Below are 11929 nucleotides of genomic sequence, written 5' to 3'. Positions count from 1 at the left end.
AATCTAAAATAATGTCCGTCTATGCCAAGGTACTTTAAAAAAATATTTTTATAGTATTTGTTTTGGTTATTTTCTCTTTTTTTACTGGTAAGGATTTGTTACCGGTTCAAATTCAAGCTAATTGTGATGTTTTTTTTTTCTTTTTGTAATAAACAATATTGGAGTTTATTTTGTGGTGTTTTTTTTAACAAACAATGTTGAGGTTTTGTTTGTTTTTTTACGTTACAAATATTATATGTGAATGTTGGAGTTCTTGCGCCTTTAAAATATATTGTATTTTTAATTCTTGATGGCAAAATTTTGATGGTAAAAAGGTTGTATAAGAAAAACAAATATTAAAAAAAAGGAAAAAAAAACAGAAAAAAAAGATTAAAAAAAACTGTTATTAAAAAAAACAATAAAAAATGTTAGAAAGCTAAAATAAAAGCTGTCATTTAGAAAATATATATAAAAAAACAATAAAAAGGTGAATAAAAGAGAAAAAATAAGATATTTAAAATAAAATAAAAAAAACTAAAAAAGAAAACTAAAAAGTAAAGAAAATGAGAAAAATACCATTTTGCTAAATATTTTTGAAAGGACACTAAAAGGGTAAATATTTTTTTCAACTGCCCCATTATTGTTAAAAACTCAGCCTTAAATATCCGTAGTTTTGAAGGGATCGAAGCACTTCCCACAAATTTATAAATGATAAAGAAGATAAGAAGAAGCAATCTAATTACCTAGGGTCTAGACGATACACATTGGAACTATATAAACAAAATAGATCTATATCGTTAACAGAGGCTCTGTTTTCCACATTTTCAAAGCACTTTTGTAAACGATAATAGACATTAAAGAATAAGATCATTAATTTTGAAAAGATCGACAAATGATTAGAAAAGACAATCAAATTCCCCTAGGTTCTATGGTCATTAAAGAAAACAGCTCGATATCATTACTACAGGTCTACGACGATAAAAATAAACAGCATTGGAATTATACAAACAAAAGAGCTCGATATCATTACTACAGGCACTCTATTTTCCACATTTTTATATTCCTATGTATTGAATACTTACTTTGAACTAAATACTTACCGTTAACACATGGGATTTGTTCTTTGTTTCCCCCATTTCCTGGTGTTGTTCTTCACTGCAAGTCGAGCAAAGTTACCGCCGGTGAAGAAGATGGAATTCATCTCAGCTGCTCTGAATGCTATCGCTAGGGTTTCTTTAAACAATTCAAATGATGTAAAATCACCTTGCACCGGGCTGTTTGTCTTATATTAATTTGTTACAAGAGTGGTGGTGATCGTGGGGGTGCGTCCGTTACTGCTGTGTCAAAGAGTGTAATAATACAGTACGAACGACCTCATACGTATAAAAAAAATTGTTTTAACGATTTCCTTTTTTCATAAAAATAAAAGTTTCTTACAACCCAACATAAAATTAAGTAAAATCTATATTTCTATGACTTCTTGTTAATATCTAATTTGACTAATCTTGAAAAAAAATACATGACGAAACATTTGAAGAGTTTTTTTATTTGGTTTTTCAAAAACTGAGAACTTCTCAACCCCATACCAACAATTTTAAAATCTACAATACGCATAATCTTTGTACAATATTTTTAAATCTTTTTTATATTTAATCTTGAAAAATAAAATACAAAAACCATCAAAATTGGGATCTCGTCGACCCCTTGGTAAAAATATATTTCTCATAATTTCTTCTTTAGTCTTCGGAGAAGCAATAAGAACAAAATCAAACTAATTGAATTCTGTGATACCGATAATGAAATAGATTAAATTATAAATTACCAACAATAATTTTTTTTAAATATAAAAAACACATTATAGAATTAACTGATTTTAAACTAGCCATAAGAAAAGTAATACACCACAAAATTCCATATAAATAGTTATACTATCAAATAACCAAAATAAAAGTAATTGAATAGAACAATACCCATTATAAGTTATAGAAACCTATAATCCGATAAATTATTTCATTATTTCTCCGCGTATGTTGTTTCTGTTTAATCTATAACCTAATAAAATAATAATAATAATAATAAAAAATCATACCCATTTAAAGATTATTTCAAATACACAATATCATTATTCCATTGCACTTTTTTCTCAAGAACATGATAAAATAAATTATAAAGAAATGAGAAAATAAAAACTTATATGAAACTTGATTTTCAATTTGAGTATCACCCGGTAAACTAATCTTTAGGGTAACCAAATCTAAACCGTCTTTCATAAAAAGTGTGGTTTCGTAGGATAAAACTAGATTTCAGTACCTCCATCGGAGAAGATGATCACCAAGACAATCTTCAGTACGAGCTCAATCTCCCCATAAACCAAGCAAGAAATCTACCTCAGATTAATCGAATAATTTCTCGAAAAACTAAAACCATCTTGAGTAAAACACTCCATTGGACGTCTAAGCGAACGATTGTAACGCCCCAAAAATACCGGCTAAAATTTCATTTTTAAAACGTAAAAAAACATCATTACAAATCGTTCATAATAATACTTCGTTTCTGAAAACCGGTAATATCATAATAATATTTTAGAGTACATCCCAGAAAATCCATAGTGCGGAAAAACAAGAGTGTGTGTGACATGCTGCTACCGCGCCGGCTCCTTTCCCTTAGCTGAAGAGGTACCTGAAACCAAAACTGAAAACTGTAAGTACGAAGCTTAGTGAGTTCCCCCACTATACCACATACCATATAATCACATAACATATATATATATATATATATATATATATATATATATATATATATATATATATATATATATATATATATATATATATATATTATCAGACATATCTGGGTGCCCGACCTACCCCTTCGGTCCTCTCGACTGGACGTTGCCTAGCATACCTGGGCGTTGGCCTCCCCTTCGGTCCTCTCGACCGGATACTGCCTAGCATATCTGGGTGCTGGCCTCCCCTTTGGTCCTCTCGACCGGATACTGCCTAGCATATCTGGGTGCTGGCTTCCCCTGTGGTCCTCTCGACCGGATCCTGGGGAACTATTTCTCCCATCTACTACTACCACATAACATGTATCACAATATCATAATCTATCTAGCATGGCTGGGTATGACTACCCCTTCGGCCCTACCGACCGGATATCTTGGGGACTATCTCCCCCTACTGTCACTAGCACATAGCATCATATCATACTAGCACATAACATAACACAGGTAGTAGTAATTCCTAGATGAATATCACACAGACAATCATCTACATACAACTCCTACTGGTGGGCCAGCATTGTGGCCGTAGACCCACCGCTACTAGAAGGTAACTCACCTCGATGTAGCTGCTGATCTGTGTGGGGATTAACTGTCTGCTGCTGCTCCGGAAATCCTCCAGCTATAATTCCCACAAAACACTCAATCAACCACTGCTAACTGTCCCTTGGGGTAAAATGACCATTTTACCCCTGACCAAGTCATAAGCCAAGGTCAGAGTCAACTTTCAGTTGACCCGACTCGCCGAGTTGGCTCTCTAACTCGCTGAGTCTCTATCCAATTGATTGTTTTGTATCCCGTCTTTATTCGTTGAGTTAGGCGTTGACTTGACGAGTTCTCCTTCTAAACTGATGTCCAAGTCCTTCATCCTACTCGCCGAGTTGTATGGACAACTCGCCGAGTTCATCTTCATCCGAAGAACACTTTATGCTGTGACTCGCCGAGTTGTATGAACAACTCGTCGAGTCTGTTCTTGATCTAAGAAGGTTGCCTTGAACTCGCCGAGTCAGGGCATTGACTCGCCGAGTTCCTTTATAGATGAGTTCGGCTTCCAACTCACCGAGTCCACCCCGGACTCACTACACTACTCGGCATAACGAAAAGGGGGAAAACCTGGGGACTCGCGTCTCGACTTGCCGAGTCCGATGAACGACTCGCCGAGTCGTTACCACGCAATTACTATATGGTCGATTCTTCTTGAATCCAGCTCATGCCATACATAGATCCGTGATCCTGGGGTTTGATTAACACGTAAAGTTTCCAACTTTACGTGTAAATAGACAACAATGAGGGTTTTAGGGTCCGAAATGCACCAAAAGGGTAGATCTAGGGCTTTCATGCAATATGGTTCCAAAAAGGCAGTAGATCTGAGGTCCTGGAGCTCAACCACGCCTAGATCTAAAGGTTAATCAGCTTATTATGAACCCTCAAACATACAAAAGCTTGGAAATGGTTCAAGAAGGACTTTAATGGAGCTATAAGGGACAATAAGCATGAAAACAAGGGGGAAATCGAGTCATACCTTAGGGAACACACTGAGATAGCTCAAATATTCTTGACATCCTCTTCTTCTTCTTGATCTACTCTCCTTCTCACTCCAAAACTTCAAGATAGCACACCAAATGCTTCAAACTCACAAAGAAACAAAGCTTGAACGAGGTATAGGGCTCTGAGGGTGAATGGCGGTGAGATTGGGGCGGAATGAGAGTTTAAATAGGGTGCAAACCCCTGAAACTTAGGGTTTTATCCAACAGCGGTGACTCGCCGAGTCCAGAATATGGACTCGCCGAGTCGCCAACTTAAAACGTGTCCCGGGTCCCGAATCTACTCGGCGAGTCGGGCCTACAACTCGCCGAGTACAAGGCTAAAAAAATGCAAACACTTATACAAATTTCCACATACCAGGAATCAGGTGCTACAACGATTCTCCGTGGCTTCTTGTAATCTTGATCCACAAAAGGACATGTACAAACTTCCTTCTTGGTGTCTCATAGTGTATGTGTAGTATGTGTGATTACGTGTTAATTGTTATGTTATACTAAACGAATGTTTGCAAGTTGCGAAAAAAATAATAATATAATTATTAAGATTGATACATATATGTTATTCAAGCTATTTTATAATCGTTATTAATTTCAAGTTAATAATTCTTATAGTAATTTGTTATAAAATGTTTTAATATTTTAAATATAACATATTAAAATCATATCATCTCAATAACTGTTACATATGGGTATACATGGAAATAATATATATATATATATATATATATATATATATATATATATATATATATATATATATATATATATATATATATATATATAGGGTTATGTTATTTTGTTTTTGCTAAGGGCGTGTTTGACACGGAGCTTTTAGAAGCGTTTGGGAGCTTCTAGCTTTTAGCTTTTGACAAAACGCTCTAGTTTAAACAAAAAGTTTCGTTTGACAATACGACCGTTTAGCTTTTAATTTAAACAAAACGCTCCAAATCTAAAAGCTACTTCATGTAGCGTTTAACAAAACGCTACTGAACTTTTGAAATCAATTTCCATAATTACCCTTAAAAATATATTTATATATTTATTTATTTCTAATCAGTTGTCCTTTTATGTAATTTTATATATTTCAAAAGCTTCTAGCTACTTTTGCCAAACACTCATATAATAAATAAAAGCTATAGTTTCCCGCTACCAGCTACCTGCTCACGCTACCTGCTACACGCTAAACGCTTCCAACTAACGGCTACTTTTGCCAAACATGCCGTAAGTATTGTGTGCATGTGTAAATGATTCTAGGCAAATCAATTGTGTTAAATTAAGAAAGTGATTTTCTTTTAAAAGTAAATAGAAAAAAATACAAATTAATTGTATTTCATTAATTGACCGGGCATGGAAGGGCAGTATGGTACATTACCTTCATTATTTTAATAGGAAATAATCGTTTATTATCGAAGTGATCCTTCTTCGATAATCGCAAATATCTCGCATACTATCAAAATTAAAAACCCATTACTTTCGGAGATCGAAAAGGATTCTGATTTTGTGTGTTCAATCTTCAAAATCGGAAGAGTCTGTGAAGATTTTTAATATAAATAGTGACATTAAACCCTAGAAGACGGAGAAGGCCTTGGGGGGATGTCTGTTAAACTTATTCTATAAGAATGAGGAGTACACGATCAACTTCATTCAAGTCGAAGTTCAAGAACACAACAGAGACGGCGTTGAATCTTGAAGATGACGATGATAATTTTTGTTCGAAATCTGAAGGTAAAGATTTTTTTATTTTGTCGGATGTTTATTGAGTTCAAATATGTTTTCTACTGTAATAAGTGTATTTAGACTGATTTATGCATGTATGATTTGTGATTTCCAAAAAAAAGGTGTGATTTTTGTGTAATTCCTTAAGAAAAATAACTAGTTATGGATGTTGTTCTGCTAGAATGAGTTAAGTAGCATGGTATAATGATTTAATATTATGTTGGAATTAATGAATTAATTAAAACATTAACAGTTCTTAGAGAATGATAGACTTTACTTGTAAAATGTTTTGTTAGAGTAGAACTATGTATATGATTGTGAGTATATCCATGGATAGTTGATTATGTTTCAAGAGTCTCAAATTTATATGTATGATATTATGGTAGAAGTCGACTTTGTAGGTAGGATAATCTGCATATGATTAATGAATTAAATTAGGACATTATAAATTCTTAGATAATGATGGACTTTACATGTAAAATATTATGTTAGAATGGAACTATGTATGTGATTGTGAGTATATCCATGGATAGTGAATTATGTCTCAAGAATCTAAAATTAATATATATGATTAATGAATTAAATTGAAACATTAACAATTCTTATAGAATGATGAACTTTACATTTAAAATATTTTATTAGAATGGCACTACGTATGTGATTGTGAGTATATTCATGGATAGTGGATTATGTCTCAAGAGTCTCAAATTGATATGTATGATATTCTGGTAGAATTCGACTTTGTAAATAGGAATTTAGGGGTGTAAACGAGCCGAGCCAGAGCCTAACCAAGCTTGAGCTCGACTCGGTTAAAAATTTCAATGCTCGAGCTCGAGCTCGGCTCGTTTCGAGCTTAATTTTCAAAGACCGAGATCGACTCGTTAGGATTTAACCGACTCAAGCTCGGCTCGGGATCGACTCATTTAGCACACGAGCCTAAACGAGCCTAAGCTCGGCTCGAGCTCGGCTTTCTAATTGGTGCAAGCAAGCTCGTTTAAGCTTCTTGAGCTCATTGAAAAGCTCGTTTATTATACATTCTAGCAAAAAAAAAATACTAAATAAACTTATAGATTTAACCAAGCACACAGTACAAAATAAGTAAAATAACTCCATATTACAAAAAAATACTTAAACTTCAAATTAATAACTACTAAGTGACTAGATACTGGAAAATAAGACTTAAAGAACAAGATCAAGTCTTTCAAAAACATAATTCTTCCTTGATGCAACTCATGTAACTTCACTCCACATTAAGACATCTGTAAAGTGCAAAAAATTCATTTCAACTCCACATTTTCAGAATTTATTGAAAAAGAAGATAACATGTTTAGAGAAAATAATCCCAACCTTTATACAAAAAGCATCATGTGCCACAATCCACAGTTTCTACAGTCTTCTCCCCTTGCCCTTAGTAAAGAAGCCTAAATTCCAGGTTAAAACTCAGAAAATTCCAAATCTTTGCAACAAAAAAAAGTTCAAACTAATAGTAAAGAAAGTCAAATTATACCGTCGATTAGTTTGTTGTAGCAACAGGTAGTAAAACCTCAGTAGGAGATTCCTCCTTCTGTAAAAAAACAGAGAGAGAGAGAGAGAGAGTGTGTGTGTGTGTGTGTGTGTGATAACTAAAGATTAATATTTTATAATAATAAAATAGCAATTATTATTTGCTTTAGGTTTTTGAAATACACCTTCAACTTTTTCTTGACTCCATGTAGATGCCTAATCCAATCTCCTCCACAACTCAACATTTATACTGTATCCGGTGCCAATGAAGCTCGATGGGGATCAATAACTCTACCCCAACACTAAAAGTTGCCTCAGATGCAACAGTAGAAATTGGAATTGCAAGTACATCTCTAGCTATCATGGACAAAACACGATACTTTAACTTGTGCATATTCCGCCACTGCAATGCATTAAATTGGAATTGCAAGTACATCTCTAGCCATCATTCTCGGACAACACACCTTTATCCAAAGTTTGCTTCACTTTGAACACTTCGATAAGATATAAATTAGCAGTCGGGTAGTCACTGTCTGAGATGATGTTTTTACACACCTTAAAAACTTTCAAAAGGTCACATACACTTTCCACATTTGCCTAATCTTCCTTGCTTAGCAAATGACTGAAATGAGGTTCATACTCTGCATATCTGAAAAAGCACAAAGTATTAATGAATATGGACAAGTATTTAGAAGAAAATATTAAAAATTATAATCACGTAATGTATACCCTGGAAAAGCATCCTTAAATTTTAAGGCAAAAGACAACATATCATAGGTTGAATTCCATCGTGTTGGCACATCAAGAAATAATTTTTGATCACGTATTTGTAGTTGATGCGTAACATTTGAAAATGTTTGACGTCTACCCTCTGAATGATTAATATACTTTATACCCTCACGAACGTCCTCGATAATACACTCAATTTTTGTAAGACCATCTTTCACAAGAAGATTCAATATGTGTGCACAACACCTTATATGAAACAATTTACCACCACAAGAAAGTTTTCTTACCCTCGAAAAAATTTCTTTCAATCTTTTTACCGCTCTGTCATTATAAGTTGCATTGTCTGCTGATATGGTGAATATTTTATCTTCAATTTCCCACTCTTTCAAACATTTGTAAATACATTCAGCAATATCAAAACCGGTACGAGGAGGAGGAACATGCATAAAACTCAATACGCGTTTCTGTAATCTGTAAGAAAAGGTTGAGATACAAAATTAAAAATGAGAGATTAAAAATGCAAAAGTAAATATTAAATTTGATAAAGTTGTTAAACCTCCAATTCTGATCAATGAAGTGTCTAGTAATAACCATATACTCAATTTTTTGATGCGAGGACTTCCAACAATCAGTTGTTAAACATATTTTCGAGGCAGCTTTTGTAAGGGCTTTCAACTTCTTCTTCTCGTGCTCGTATACCTTAAAACAATCTGATGTAGCTGTAACTCTGCATACTTTTTCAAACAATGGATTGGCAGTCTTCATCATCTTCACATACATGTCATCTTCCATGGTTTTAAAAGGTTGCTCAGTACACAGTAACCAATTAGCTATGGTTTTAGAATTTAATTTCAAAATTAAACTATTAATCAAATTTTAAATTCCAAAACTTGAGGGCAAGTTTTGAACTTTTCAAAACATTAGGGTTTAGAATTTAAATATTTCAAAATTAACTTTTAATAAAAAATTTAAACTCCAAAACTTGAGGGCAAGTTTTTGAAACTTTTCAAAACATTAGGGTTTAGAATTTAAATATCTCAAAATTAACTTTTAATCAAAAATTTAAATTCCAAAACTTGAAGGCAAGTTTTGAAACTTTTCAAAACATTATCAGGAATATTCTAGATCACAAATTCAAATAATGCAATTTACAATTAATTTTTGATTATCTAATTTTGTCCTAATCCAATTTCTTGCAAGATAATTAATCAAATAACTCAAATAATTAAACATTATCTTATCAGGCAACAAATATTTGATTAATTGGTAATTATCTTCTATTTTGGTAAGGATATTCACCCAAAATCAATAAAAATCGGATTTCATTAATTAAAAATGTTTTTGGTAATTATCCTAAGCCAAAACAACAAGAAAATCGTGGAAATCAGCTGGCAGACTCGCTGAATCGTCGAGTCAGCACTGGACTTGTCGAGTACCCAGTGGACTCGGCGAGTTCAGTCATGGACTCGGCGAGTCCAACCCCAAAAGTCAAAAATTTTCGTTTTTCAGTCAATATTCGATCAAATATGCATCAAATTCATCAACAAACAACCCTAGTCTCTGATACCACTGATGGATTTTGAGCAATACATCATTCCTATGGTGTACATGCAAACCCTAATGCTTTGGATCTAGTTTGTCTAATGAACATGTAATTGAATATCCAAAGCTATAAACCCTAGATCTATTATGTTATAAACTGAATTAAGGTTTAGAGAATACCTTTGATTGTTATGTAGCAATAACAATCTATTCCTTGGCTTCAGAAAGCTTAGTGCCTCAAGTGTTGCACCTCAAATGGAGTCACAAACACCAAGAGCAACAAAGATGAAGAAGAGAAGACGAGAGGCACCCAAAAACATCTAGAAACCCTAAGGAATCAGTTAGCCCTGTTTTTGGTGCCTTAGGGGTCCTTTATATACTTGTGTGGGCTGCTAGGGTTTCAGTCTAAACCCTAATGGACAGCATAAACTCTAAGCAGCCCATGGAACCTTCTGGAATAAGGCCATGGGCGTAAATATGATGGGCTGCCATCATAATTTAATTCACCCCTTGTTCCTTTACCATTCCTTAGCCCAACAACTCAATTATCCAATAAGTGCAGTCCAGTCCCCTATATTTAATTAATGTCATTTAGCCACAAAATAAATTCTTAATTAATTATTGACTAATATTAATTAAACAACATGATTTCTCATTTAATATATTATTCTCATAATATATTAATAAATTATAATTAATCCTCTCTCTCCATAATTCATCCTACAAGTTGCTATGGTGAAGGCAACCCAAAAGGACCATGCTCATAATCAGGTCAAGTACATCCCAAAATAGTTATGGACTTAGACACTAATCCAACACTTCCAACCATCCATTCATAAGTCTTTAGCCTTTAGAAGTTGTCACGAGACTAGGGTTTGCTCTTGAGGCATTGTAAGCCATGCAAATGCATAAAATTTGGAACTTTATCATTAAGGAAATTTATTAGGCCCGGATCTAAGAGTTAGTCGTGGTGTCTTTCTGTATTAAGCACTTAATGGAAGGATTGAGCATTAACGCTCTACGCATTACGTAAATAAGGCTATGCAGCACGTAGCCTCCTTTCTTTTCGTTTTTATCACCTTATGCTCTATGCAGGGAGTAGAGCAACTCATACACATGACGTATGTCAATAGAAAGTTAGGTCTTTTAGGGTATTTTGAGTAGTAGATTAAGACTTGATCCTTATTTGATGTATAGATGACCTGTAGAGTTGGTATTTGGAGCAGTGATCAGTTCAGCTATCTGTTGGGCTTAGAGGTGAGTTTTCCTCACTGTACTCATGGGTCGAAGACACCAATTTCGGCACACTAGATTGTGTTATGTATCCTTGTGTATAGGATGTTGCTATGTTATAGAGATCTGTTAGCTTGGTAGATCTGTAAGATTTCCTGTGCTAGTTGGTTATTTGTTTATGTGTATATGTCGACATATTGTGCAATGTTGAAGGCTAAGATACTCGGGCGGTCTAGTTGATATTATAGGCAAAAAGGGGCGATCCAGAAATACTGTAGGCCCAAGGGAGCGGTCCAACTTATTATGTAGGCTCGGGAGCGGTCCGGTTTTTAGCTGAAGGCTCGAAGACAGTCTGGCCTTGTGTTGTAGGCCTGGTTTGTGTGCATTGTATGTATTTTGCTTTGTGGGGTATTTTGGGGGAATTAATAAATTTTGGCTTACAATTGTTGATTTCATGGTTTCAGATACATCGGATGACCGGGGCAAGGCGAATGCAAGATTGTACATATCATCATGAATTTATGTTAAGAGATGTTTTTGGATACTCTGATTTTTATGACTCTGTTTAGAGACAATATTTTGTATGGCGTATGGTTTATGAATGATTTTTGGGACGTTACAATTACTACTTTGCATTTGATGTATACTTTTTTTTTTCGAAACTGTGATTTTTGGGACGTTACAAATACTACTTTGCATTTGATGTATTTTCTTATTAAAACTGAAATAAGCACAAAAACTCGATAACTATGATTTTTATGCTATTTCATCCAAAAAGATTTCTAATTTATAGATACTTTTTAATTGTTGTGGTAAAAATATTCGATTTTAGCATCCCATCTTCATAAAAGAGAACCATATATACATTTATTAATCTTGAAGCCTAATGAAATTCATCAAAATT

The sequence above is a fragment of the Lactuca sativa genome, chromosome 5 (genome assembly GCF_002870075.4).
Source record: "Lactuca sativa cultivar Salinas chromosome 5, Lsat_Salinas_v11, whole genome shotgun sequence".
NCBI classification, from domain to species: Eukaryota; Viridiplantae; Streptophyta; class Magnoliopsida; order Asterales; family Asteraceae; genus Lactuca; species Lactuca sativa.
The sequence above is the reverse complement of the archived record's forward strand: the minus strand, read 5'-3'. Positions refer to the sequence as shown.